Source organism: Triturus cristatus, chromosome 4_1 (assembly GCF_964204655.1).
Source record: "Triturus cristatus chromosome 4_1, aTriCri1.1, whole genome shotgun sequence".
Classification (NCBI taxonomy): domain Eukaryota; kingdom Metazoa; phylum Chordata; class Amphibia; order Caudata; family Salamandridae; genus Triturus; species Triturus cristatus.
Genome location: NC_140585.1, coordinates 959,145,760 through 959,159,016, shown reverse-complemented (window position 1 = coordinate 959,159,016; position 13,257 = coordinate 959,145,760).

Genomic DNA, 13,257 nt, shown 5'->3' with positions numbered 1-13,257 from the left:
AAATTACCACGCTGCATACATGTTTTGTTATTCGCAGTTCTCTCTAAACTGCATTACAAATACATAGAAAAATTATAAATACATTTCTCTACCTATTAGCACTTTAATAAAGTGGCAATAGGTATGGAACAACAATAAAAACATACTACTTACCTAGATCAAAGACTAGAACACAGCAAAATGCTGAACAAAAACAAATATGTATTGAAAACTACATGGTTACCTTTTACCTTGGGTAAAAACAGCCATGACATACTGCCTTATCATGCACATGTACCACAGTATACCGCAAACTTACCACGGTATACCGCGGCACACTAAATAACTTTAAAAAAAGTTCTAACAATAAAACTACCTACCCTATTCACATATAGTACTAAAATTACCATTCACACCAAATAATATATTTTCTTGCCACATTACATCTACATCGATTAACACACTTTCACCCTACGTCTGTTTCAATTACCACATTCCATTGTATTACACTACACTCTATGTCACTTCTCTCTACATCACTCCAATCAAGACTATTACACTCTACACCACTACACTCTATGTCACTCTACTATATGACACCACTCTACACTAATACACTCTACACCACTACACCAGCTGCGGCCCGTGGAGGGAGTTCCGTGGGGCAGAAAGGCGGGGAGGGGCAGGGTGGGGGGTACTAAACACCGGAATATGGATAGTTGGAGGTAAATAAACAATCAAATAAATAAAACAAATTTTGTTGCGCGCCCTGCATCGCAAAAACACGATGCAGCGCGCGCTACGAAATTTTTTTATTTATTTAATTGTTTACTTACCTCCAATTATCCATATTCCGGTTTTTAGTACCATACCACCCTGCCCCTCTCCTGCCCCGCCTTTCTGCCCCACAGAACTCCCTCCACGGGCCGCGGCTGCACGACACTATACACTATAACACTCTACGCAACTTCATTTCATGACACTTCAGTGCACACCAATACACTGTACGCCCTTTCACTGCACACTACTCCAGTATACGTTATTCCATTGTATGCAACTCCACTGTATGACACTACACTCAATGCTTTTCTACTCTATGCCACTCCACAGTATGCCACTTCAGTGTACACAATTGGACTTACTGCTATTCCTGTGAACGCACCTGCTCTTCACACCACTCCACTGTACGCCACTCCACTATAGTGCACTACACTCTACAACATCTGCTGCATGCTAATACACTGTACATCACTCCATTCTACGGCACTACAGTCTATGCCAATTGCTGTACCAGACTACACTCTATGCTATTCCACTGTATGACATTCCACACTACACCACTCTTCTTTATGTTTTTCCACTATATGCCACTCCACTCTACATCACTACACTGTACACCATTGACACTCAATGTTATTCCACTCTATGTCACTACACTGTATGCTACTCCACTGCATGCCACTTCACTCTATGCCACTACACTCTACGCTACTCCACTCCCATGTAGAGTCCCTAAGGTTTCATTCCATTTAAAGTAGGCCTTGACTCCATCTTAGGTAATAGGAGACTCCATTTTCTAAATTTTAGGCAGTAAGAGTCACCGTTTTCCTCAATTTATGCAGAATCATTGTCATGTCTGCCATTGATGCAGATGTCATCTCACCTTATCATTCTAAGAACTGTGAATGTGTGAAGTCATTGAGGCAGTGACATTGATATCACACCTGATGTGACATCAGGTTGGGACAAGTGTCTAGTCATCTAAATATCAAGGTCAAAAAAGAGCAAGCACAAACATATAGCCATAATAGTGCAGTCTAAATTGATGTCCCTTTACTTTATATGTTTATAATGATACTCCTGGGACGTACACATAATCTATGTCAGACATTCTTAAACTTATGTCAGAAATTCCAATCTCTGATGAGTTTTAATATATAAGGACTACTACTTGACCTCTTGGCCTTGATCCTTTGTCCATATTATCACACCAGGAAGTCCCGAAGATGGTCTTGCCTGGTGCCAGCACACCAAGAAGATGCTACAGTGCACCGGAATCAACCGATACCGATAACGACCTGAGTCCTTGACTAAGGATGCTGCAGCGACATGTGTTTTCCTTTGGCAGGGAACACTGCCTTCACACATTTTGATAACCACAGCTTTTGCTGTCAACAAGGTTTGGAATGTGATGCTTCTGCCTAAGAAAGTCTAGATTGCAAATTACAATTTCCATGCTGTACTAGCATAGCGCATAAAAGTAGGTTTTAGGGTGCTCGATTTCAAATGACATTTTAACCATTAGAAATGTTCATTAGATTCTTGTTGTTCACAACGTGCTTAGTTGCTCTTTTATGATATTCTCTGTGGTGGTTTTAGATATGCTAAGAAACAGGTTCACCCCTGTTGTAATAAAGGCTTTTCGCTAAAAGTGTCTATTCTTCTTAATGCCATTTGTGTGTGTGATGTTGTAAAAAGAGAAATAGGTTTGTTTCCTGTACCACGGTTCCCCAAATACTTATTTAGGGATTGTTAGTAACCCAAAAGCAATAATTCCACTTCAACAATGTATTGGGTGGGGTTTTGTGGGGCTAAAATAACCTGTCTTTCACATTCAACTTGTTGCATTGAACCAAAGTTTACCTGTGTCACCCATGGGATGGGAAAGCGAACCTTGTAGAACTATGTGTAAGTTGTAGTTTATGCAACATCTCTACAACACTCCACGCTATGTCACTCAACAGTACGCTATCACACTCTATGCAACTACACTCTACACTACTACACTATATCCTACTCCATTCTACAACACTCTTCTCTGCGAATTCCACTCTACAACACTTCTCCCTACACTACTCCAGTCTATGCTATTCACTGTATGCCACTACAGTGTACCTCACTAAACTCTACACCACTCCATAATATGCTACTCCACTGTATGCCACTTTACACTACGTTATTACATTCTATGCTTCTTCACTCTATGCCACTCCACTCTACTCCACTCCACTGTAGGCTATTCTACTATATGACACTCAGGTATATGTCACTCCACTGTACACCACTCCACTATACGCGATTCCACTGTACACCACTACACTGTGCCTCACTATACTCTACCGCAGTCCACTATACTACATCCCACTGTACACTACTCAACTCTATGCCACTTTACTGTATGCTACTGTACTCTATGCTATCCCACTGTACCCACTCCACTCTAACACACTCCAGTGTTCACCACTCCACTCTACACCACTCCACTGTACACTATTCCATTGCATGCTGCTCATCTGTACGACACTTCAGTCTATACCACTCCATTGTACACTACTTCCCTATATGCCAATGCCCTATACACTATTCCATGGCACACAAATCCACTGTACGGCACTCCACTCCATGCTACTCCACTCTATTCCACTCCTCTCTACTCCACTCCACTCTAATGCACTCCACTCTATGCTGTCCACTCTATGTCCCTCCACTCAATGCCACTCCACTCTATGTCACACCAGTCGACTCCACTGCACTGTATGCCACATCACTATGCCACTCCACTGTATGATAATGCACTGTACACTATTGCACTTTACAGCACTCCATTCTACACCACTGCACTGTAGGCCACTCCACTCTATGTCAATCCATTCTATCCTACTACACTCTGCCCTAATCCAGAGTAGCATACTCCAGCCTACGTTATTCCACTGTACACCACTACACTGTACCTCACTCCATTCCACAGCACTCTACTCTATGTTACTCCTCTGTACACCACTCCAGTGTACTCTATTCCACTGTATGCCACTCCAGTATACGCCACTCAACTCAATGCTATTCCAATGTACGCCACTTCACTGTACCTTACTCTACTCTACACCAGTCCACTCTATAACACTCCATTGTTCACCACTCCACTCTATGTCACTTTACTGTACACCAATCTACTCTATGCTATTCCACTATATGCCTCTCCACTCAAACACATGCCAGCGTACACAACGGCATTGTACACGACTCTACTCTATGCTGCTCAACTGTACAACACTCCAGTCTATGTCACTCCATTGTACACTACGACACTAAACATCATAACACTCTACACTATTCCGCTGTATACATCTCCACAGAAGGACACTCCACTCTCTGTAGTTCCACTCTATTCTATGCCACTCTAGCATTATCTCACTTTATGCCACTCCACTGTTAGCCATTCTACCCCACTCCACTCTATGCCACTTCGCTCTACGCCTCTGCACTGTACTTCACTCCACTATACACCACTCCACAGTACGACAATGCACTGTACATTATTACACTGTAAACCACTCCATTCTATGCCAGACCACTAACTGCCATTCTGATCTATGCCAGTCCACTCTACCCTACTACACTTCAACTATATCCCACTCTACGCTACATCTCTACACTGTAAACCAGTAACAACCATTAGTACACTCTACACTACTCCACTGTATGGCACTACAGTCTACCCCACTTCACTGTACCCCGGTCCACTCTACAAAACTGCACTCTATGGTATTCCACTCTACAACACTCCACTCTATGGCAGTACATTGTACACCACTCCACGCTATGACCCTCTGCTCTACGCCACTCCAATCTATGCTATTCCACTGTACGCCACTACACTGTACCTCACTCCAGTCTACGCCACTCCGCTGTACAACACTCCACTGTACACTCTGTGGCACTACACTGTATTCCACTCTACTTTACACTATTCCACTGTACTCCACTCCACTCGAACACACTCAAGTCTACACCACTGCACTGTACACCACTCCACTTTACTCACTGCACTGTCCCACAATGCACTATATGCTATTACATTGTAAACCACTCCATTCTATGCCACTCCACTGAATGCCACTCCATTCTATGCTAATCCAATCTAAACTACTACACTATATAATATTTCACTGTTATACACTCCATTCTATGCCACTCTACTGTACGCTACTCCATTGTCTGCCACTCCACTCTAAACAACTCCACTGTATGCAACTACACTATTCGGCTGCAAGCCACTCCACTCAGGAACACTACTCCCTACACCACTCCTCAGTATGCTAGTGCACTGTACGACATTACAGTCTTCTCTGATCCCCTCTACAACACTTTACTCTATGGAATTCCACTTTACAAAATTCCACTCTACACCACCACACTATACGCTACTTTACTACGCCACTCCAGTCTATGCTGTTCCATTGTACACCGCTACACTGGACCTCACTTCAGGCTATGCCACTCTACTGTGTGCTAATCTGCTGTACACCATTCCATTGAGCATTATTTCACTGTCTGCCACTCCAATCTGCGTCACTCCACTCTACCACACTCCCTTGATTACTATTCCACTGTACACCGCTCCAGTATACACCACTCCACTCTACGCCACTCCACTCTACGCTCTTCCAATGTACACCTATCCACTGTAACACACTACACAATATGCCACTGCACTATACACCACTACACTGTATGCCAATCGACTGTACACGGTTCAACTGTAGGCAACTCCAATGTACGGCACTCCACTCCATGCTATTCCACTGTATGCCTCTCCACAGTACACCACTTCACTGTACGCCACTCTAATATACGGTATTCCACTGTACACCACTCCATTGAACGCCACTGTGTTCTACGCCAGTCCATTAAATGCCACTTCACTCCATACTACTCCACTTTATCCTGCTGCACTCTATGCCACTCCACTCTATGCCACTGTACCTTATGCTAGTCCCTCCCACGCTATTCCTAGTCCTCTGAACACAACTCCAATACTTCCACTACACTCTACACTATTCCACTGTACACCACTCTACTCTAGGCCACTCCACTCTACACCTCTACAGCCTATGACACTCCATTGTGCCCATAGCTCTCTACTGCTTTCTCACATAATTTATGTGGCACTCCAAGCCTGAAAGGTTTGGAGATATATACATATAAATAATATGCTGAAAAAAACAAAGGTTACAGGGAAATTACAGTTAGGCTCAGATCTCACTACAAAACTAGTGAATTTCAGCAGTTACAGTTACCTGAGCTAACTCTAACTTATGCTCCAGCAATGCACTGCTGATGATGTGTGGCTATGTGGGTGAGAGTGTAAGTGTTTGTGTAGGTGAGAAAGTGGCTCTGTTGAGAGAATATGGGTGAGTGAGTGGGTGTGTGAGTGGTTGTATAGGTGAATAAATGGATGTGTGAGTAGCTGAATGTGTGAGTGAGTGGTTGTGTGAGTGGCTGTATGGGTGAGTGACTGGGCCTATGAGATATATATATATAACACGCCATGTGAGCCAACTTCAATGGAGGGAGTTTCAATTGGATATATATATATATATATCTATTACCTACTGGCGGTCGCCAGTAGGTAGTTATAGTTAGGACCCTGTTTCCATAGGAAATCCGCAACATTCTATTTGGAATAACTTTGGCGCCGGTCGACGAATCCTCGCGAAATTTTCAAAACTAATGGGGCGCTACGCTCCGCTCCTACCCTGAAAGTCTCGGGGTGATTCGTCAAGCGGGGGCTGAGAAAAAAGGGGGGTCCCAAAACGCGTTTTCCCCATGCATTTTTCCATAGGACCTTTAGACACAGCTACATCCCGAACGGCTGAACAGAATTACTTGAAATTTGGCAGAGAGGTAGTCCGCAGGTCAAGGAAGTGCCTTTTGTAGGTCTGGTGTAAATCTGTTCAGTAGTTCCTGAGAAAATAGTATTTAAATCAATATATATATCTGTAAGCGCGCTCCGTGCGCTTACCATAAGCTTACCGTAAGCTTACCGTACGCGTACGGTGCCGTGCGCGAGCTCAAATCTGATTGGTTGTCACATGACTGTAAACATTCGAATCGGACTAAATCAAGAAGTGTCGGCCGCCATTTCGTATGTTTCACACAGAGAAAAAAAGGGAGATAACGAGAAAAGGGGGCAAGGAAGAGAGTTACAGACCCCCTAACATTTGAAAGGGGGTCAAAGAAGGACACAAAAGTACAAAAAATACATTTATTAATTTTAAAAAAAATCGCGGGGTACGCGTACGGTAAGCTTACTGTAAGCTTACCGTACGCGTACGGTGCCGTGCGCGAGCTCAAATCTGATTGGTTGTCACATGTCTGTAAACATTCGAATCGGACGAAATCAGGAAGTGTCGGCCGCCATTTCGTGTGTTTCACACAGAGAAAAAAAGGGAGATAACGTGAAAAGGGGGCAAGGAAGAGAGTTATAGACCCCCTAACATTTGAAAGGGGGTCAAAGAAGGACACAAAAGTACAAAAAATACATTTATTCATTTTAAAAAAAAATCGCGGGGTACGCGTACGGTAAGCTTACGGTAAGCTTACCGTACGCGTACGGTAGAAAAAAAAAATAAAAAAAGAAATAAAATTCAGATTTAAGTGTTTAGATATTAGGGGGCTCTAAAACGAGCCGTTGTGTTTTTGAAGTGATTTTTTAGTGGTACCTACAAGTAAGTACCGACGCAGAGTCTAAGGTTCAAGAGGAAGACTCTGTTCCCTTCATCATTGAAGTGTACACCATCTCCTCTATAAATGTCTTGCATGTCGTAACGCAAGTTGTTGTGGTAAATGGAACCCATACCATAGTCTCGGAGGAAAGCAGAAACAGATTTGTTGACGTGCTTTCTTGCTTTGTCAATCTGCGGCCAAAAATGATTGGACCAGTTCCATTTTTGCCTTTGGCATATGTTAGAATACACAAAGGCAGTTTTAGGGAAAAGTGAAAACAGTTGTGCAAAGGTCTCCTTCATAAGCATTTCCAGACCTACCCCAGTCAAAGTGCCTAGGTCATTGCCACCACAGTGCACTATTATGCGGTCAGGGTGTTGGATTTGCATGAAGGATTTCACCAATGGCATCAATTGGTGCCACTTTAACCCTCTCTGACCAATCCATTTAATGTCTACATTTGGCAAAGCAAGGTCTCTCACCATACCTGTTTTCTCTGCATACTTTTCACTCCAGAAGACATAGCTGTGCCCTACAATCCACACTGTGAACATCTTCAAAGGAGATCTGGATGCACTCAGGAGGTGTATTTCAGTAGAAAGGGAAAAAGAAATGAAAGACAGTTTGGAAATGGAGGCATACATATTTTTTTTAAATAAAAAGAACTCATTGGCTGTTTCATACCATTCTACACTAAAAACTAGGCTGTACGTGTCAATTTATAGAAGCATGTTTTGTATTGGTACAGAAAAATGTGTTACCAAAGAACATTACTATGGATTTGCTGTTAGGTTAGAAAAGTCAAGCACTCTTGCTCTTTGAAAATGAAACATTGTGTGGTGAACTTCTGACCTGACTTCACAGAGCAGTGTTCCATGAGCTGTTGCTATGGTAGCAGGCAGAAGTCAAGTTGGGGGAAGGGTGCTAGGCAGAAGTCAAGTTGGGGGAAGGGTACTTTTGGAAAAGGGTTGGTTTTCAACCAATAGAAATGTGTGATTACATTTGAAAAAAAGGGGGAAGCACTGAGATTTGAAATTAACATGTATATGTGTGGAAAAAGAGAGGGAAACATTGCCATTATCTGGTTTTGCTGAGAGGAGAGAGGTGTACAGAACAGAGATCCTGGCTCTGATAATCTGCTGTTTGAGTGCCACATTTCTTTCACAACTAACTAATTTTAAAGGTGAGTTATGAGTTTGAGAGGGGATATATGTGGTAAATTAAGAAATGAATATTAGAATTGGGATTCCTTTTGTTGAAGTTGTGTTTATCATTTTGTGTTTTGGGAGAAATTTAAATGTAAGGAACATGTAAAATATTATGGACTATGTTTTTACCATAAATTAAGGTGTACTGGTATAAATGAGGAATACTTTTAGGGCTTGAGGTTGCAGTCAGTAATGCAAATACATTCAGCATCACTAAGGCAGGTTGCCCTTGCTGGAGTGTAGTCATTCACCCAGGTTACACATGTTCCTGGTCTCAAAAAGCTGTTTGGACATGTGCTGTTTTCAGAATCTGAAAAGTGGATTGAAAATGTGTCAGACTGTAAAAGTACTTATCACTTGTCAAAAAAAGAGTAGTAAGTGTGCTTTCAAATTGGCAAAGAAATTTCGTTTTCTGACTAATATCAAACCATGACTCTGTGTGCAAAGAGGAATTATAGACAGAGATTTATTGCGTATTACTATGGTAATTTTACATTTGCATTAGTAGGAAAGGGGCACCTATTTTTCTGCAGAAGCAGACTCTTAGCACACACCCAGCTGCTTATCCTGTAGAATCATGCAAAGTATTCACAACCGAGTGGGGTTTGAGGTTGCAGTCAGTAATTCAAATACATTCAGCATCACTAAGGCTGGTTGCTCTTGCTGGAGTGTAGTCAGTCACCCAGGTTACACATGTTGCTGGTCTCAAAAAGCTGTTTGGACATGTGCTGTTTTCAGAATCTGAAAAGTGGATTCAAAATGTGTCAGACTGTAAAAGTACTTATCACTTGCCAAAAAAAGAGTAGTAAGTGTGCTTTCAAATTGGCAAAGAAATTTCGTTTTCTGCCTAATTTCAAACCATGACTCTGTGTGCAAAGAGGAATTATAGACAGAGATTTATTGCGTATTACTCTGGTAATTTTACATTTGCATTAGTAGGAAAGGGGGAGCTATTTTTTCTGCAGAAGCAGACTCTTAGCACACACCCAGCTGCTTATCCTGTAGAATCATGCATAGTATTCACAACCGAGTGGGGTTTGAGGTTGCAGTCAGTAATGCAAATACATTCAGCATCACTAAGGCCGGTTGCCCTTGCTGGAGTGTAGTCAGTCACCCAGGTAACACATGTTCCTGGTCTGAAAAAGCTGTTTGGACATGTGCTGTTTTCAGAATCTGAAAAGTGGATTCAAAATGTGTCAGACTGTAAAAGTACTTATCACTTGTCAAAAAAAGAGTAGTAAGTGTGCTTTCAAATTGGCAAAGAAAATTCGTTTTCTGCCTAATATCAAACCATGACTCTGTGTGAAAAGAGGAATTATAGACAGAGATTTATTGCGTATTACTCTGGTAATTTTACATTTGCATTAGTAGGAAAGGGGGAGCTATTTTTTCTGCAGAAGCAGACTCTTAGCACACACCCAGCTGCTTATCCTGTAGAATCATGCATAGTATTCACAACCGAGTGGGGTTTGAGGTTGCAGTCAGTAATGCAAATACATTCAACATCACTAAGGCTGGTTGCCTTTGCTGGAGTGTAGTCAGTCACCCAGGTAACACATGTTGCTGGTCTCAAAAAGCTGTTTGGACATGTGCTGTTTTCAGAATCTGAAAAGTGGATTCAAAGTGTGTCAGACTTTAAAAGTAGTTAACACTTGCCAAAAAAAGAGTAGTAAGTGTGCTTTCAAATTGGCAAAGAAATTTCGTTTTCTGTCTAATTTCAAACCATGACTCTGTGTGCAAAGAGGAATTATAGACAGAGATTTATTGCGTATTACTCTGGTAATTTTACATTTGCATTAGTAGGAAAGGGGGAGCTATTTTTTCTGCAGAAGCAGACTCTTAGCACACACCCAGCTGCTTATCCTGTAGAATCATGCATAGTATTGACAACCGAGTGGGGTTTGAGGTTGCAGTCAGTAATGCAAATACATTCAGCATCACTAAGGCTGGTTGCCCTTGCTGGAGTGTAGTCAGTCACCCAGGTTACACATGTTGCTGGTCTCAAAAAGCTGTTTGGACATGTGCTGTTTTCAGAATCTGAAAAGTGGATTCAAAATATGTCAGACTGTAAAAGTAGTTATCACTTGCCAAAAAAAGAGTAGTAAGTGTGCTTTCAAATTGGCAAAGAAATTTCGTTTTCTGCCTAATTTCAAACCATGACTCTGTGTGCAAAGAGGAATTATAGACAGAGATTTATTGCGTATTACTCTGGTAATTTTACATTTGCATTAGTAGGAAAGGGGGAGCTATTTTTTCTGCAGAAGCAGACTCTTATCACACACCCAGCTGCTTATCCTGTAGAATCATGCATAGTATTCACAACGGAGTGGGGTTTGAGGTTGCAGTCAGTAATGCAAATACATTCAGCATCACTAAGGCTGGTTGCCCTTGCTGGAGTGTAGTCAGTCACCCAGGTTACACATGTTGCTGGTCTCAAAAAGCTGTTTGGACATGTGCTGTTTTCAGAATCTGAAAAGTGGATTCAAAATGTGTCAGACTGTAAAAGTATTTATCACTTGCCAAAAAAAGAGTAGTAAGTGTGCTTTCAAATTGGCAAAGAAATTTCGTTTTCTGACTAATATCAAACCATGACTCTGTGTGCAAAGAGGAATTATAGACAGAGATTTATTGCGTATTACTCTGGTAATTTTACATTTGCATTAGTAGGAAAGGGGGAGATATTTTTCTGCAGAAGCAGACTCTTAGCACACACCCAGCTGCTTATCCTGTAGAATCATGCATAGTATTCACAACCAAGTGGGGTTTGAGGTTGCAGTCAGTAATGCAAATACATTCAGCATCACTAAGGCTGGTTGCCCTTGCTGGAGTGTAGTCAGTCACGCAGGTTACACATGTTGCTGGTCTCAAAAAGCTGTTTGGACATGTGCTGTTTTCAGATTCTGAAAAGTGGATTGAAAATGTGTCAGACAGTAAAAGTAATTATCACTTGCCAAAAAATGAGTAGTAAGTGTGCTTTCAAAATGGCAAAGAAATTTCGTTTTCTGACTAATATCAAACCATGAGTCTGTGTGCACACAGGAATTGTTTTTAGATATTTAATTTGTGATGGTTTTATTGTGATTTTCACTTGTAGGAAAGGGGTACATAGTATTTTAAGATTTGAAAAGATCATAAAAAATATAGTAATATATTTAAATAAAATAAATGAATTTTTTTTTAGTTTCTTTCAGGTATTGCTGAAGAGCAGTGAACAAAATTTAAGATGCCTACAAAATCCAGACTAAGGAAAAACCACAAAAAAAATCTATATTTGAAGACAACTGGAGGACCTAAGTTAGTTGGAGATGCTCATGTTGGGAAAAAGAGAAAGTCTTCTGGTAAGCAGACAAAAGATTTTTTAAACAATATATTCAAAAAAAGGAAAAATGTACAAAATGTCTGTACTGGAAAGAATGTTTTAAATAGAAAACAACAGGAAAAAATTGAGCATTTAGTTAATGCAAATATACCTTCAGAAACAATAAAGATTAACTTAAAAAGAAAAACAGCGTTTAAAGAGATTCGTAGAAAAATGTTTCAGAGAAGAGTTATGTCCAATTTGATAAAGGATGTGAAGAAATATAAGAAAAAAACTAAATTTTATAAGAGAAAAAAAGAAATTGAAGCCATTGCAGCAAAGGCTTTAGAATTAAAAAGGAAACTATTCATTTTAATTTTGAACAGGATGCGTACATTAGATAAAATGGTCAATGTACTGAAATCACAAAGCAAAAGGAAAAGACTAGTGAAAAGAACAAACTTTTGTAAAGTGTTTTTAGGAGAATGGATGCATAGTTCAAGTAGTGAACCTTTTTTTAATGAAGAGAGTTATTTTCAAAGTAATAGTTTGCTGCATGCAGTTGACACCAGAGGTCGTGCTTATGAAGTGAAAAATGGTTGTATAATGGAGAAGGAGAAAATGGTTCCAAGAGATGAGGAACAAGTGATGGCGGATGAGGCTATGGGGAGACGTCCTAAAGCCCCAGTGTACACTTGGAATTGTAGTAGTATTTGCACTGTGCGTCAGGAATCTATTGATAAATTTCGTGAGTTTCTAAGAGAATATAGTAAAAAAAAGTGTTAAACAGAAGATTAAGGTGCTTCAAAGTCTAGATCCATGCAGAGTGAGAGAGAATACTGGTTTGCAGGGACATTCTCTGGCTTGTCTATCTAGAAAAGTGTGTAAAAGTGTTTTTCATCATTTTAGGATGCTGGCTGTTCATCATACTGAAATGAGAAAGTTTGTGAGACGATTGTATTTTGCTAAAAGTCCAGCAATAAAGTTAGATGAATTGAATAGGGCTCTGTTCCGTGGATCGGTATCAGATGTAGAGAAGGTTACTGATGAAATTCAGTTTTGTTACTTTGGTCCAGAACAAGAGAGTGCAGGTAATGGCACAGTTATCGAGGAAGATGTGGAAGAGAATGTAGAACCCTCTGTAAGTAAGAAATTTGATGATCAAATGACAAAATTTGCAATCATCTCTAAAGAAAGACCAAATATTACTTGTATTTGTTGCCGCAGAACTCATTATAAAAAACAAACCAGGAATGTTGATCTCTA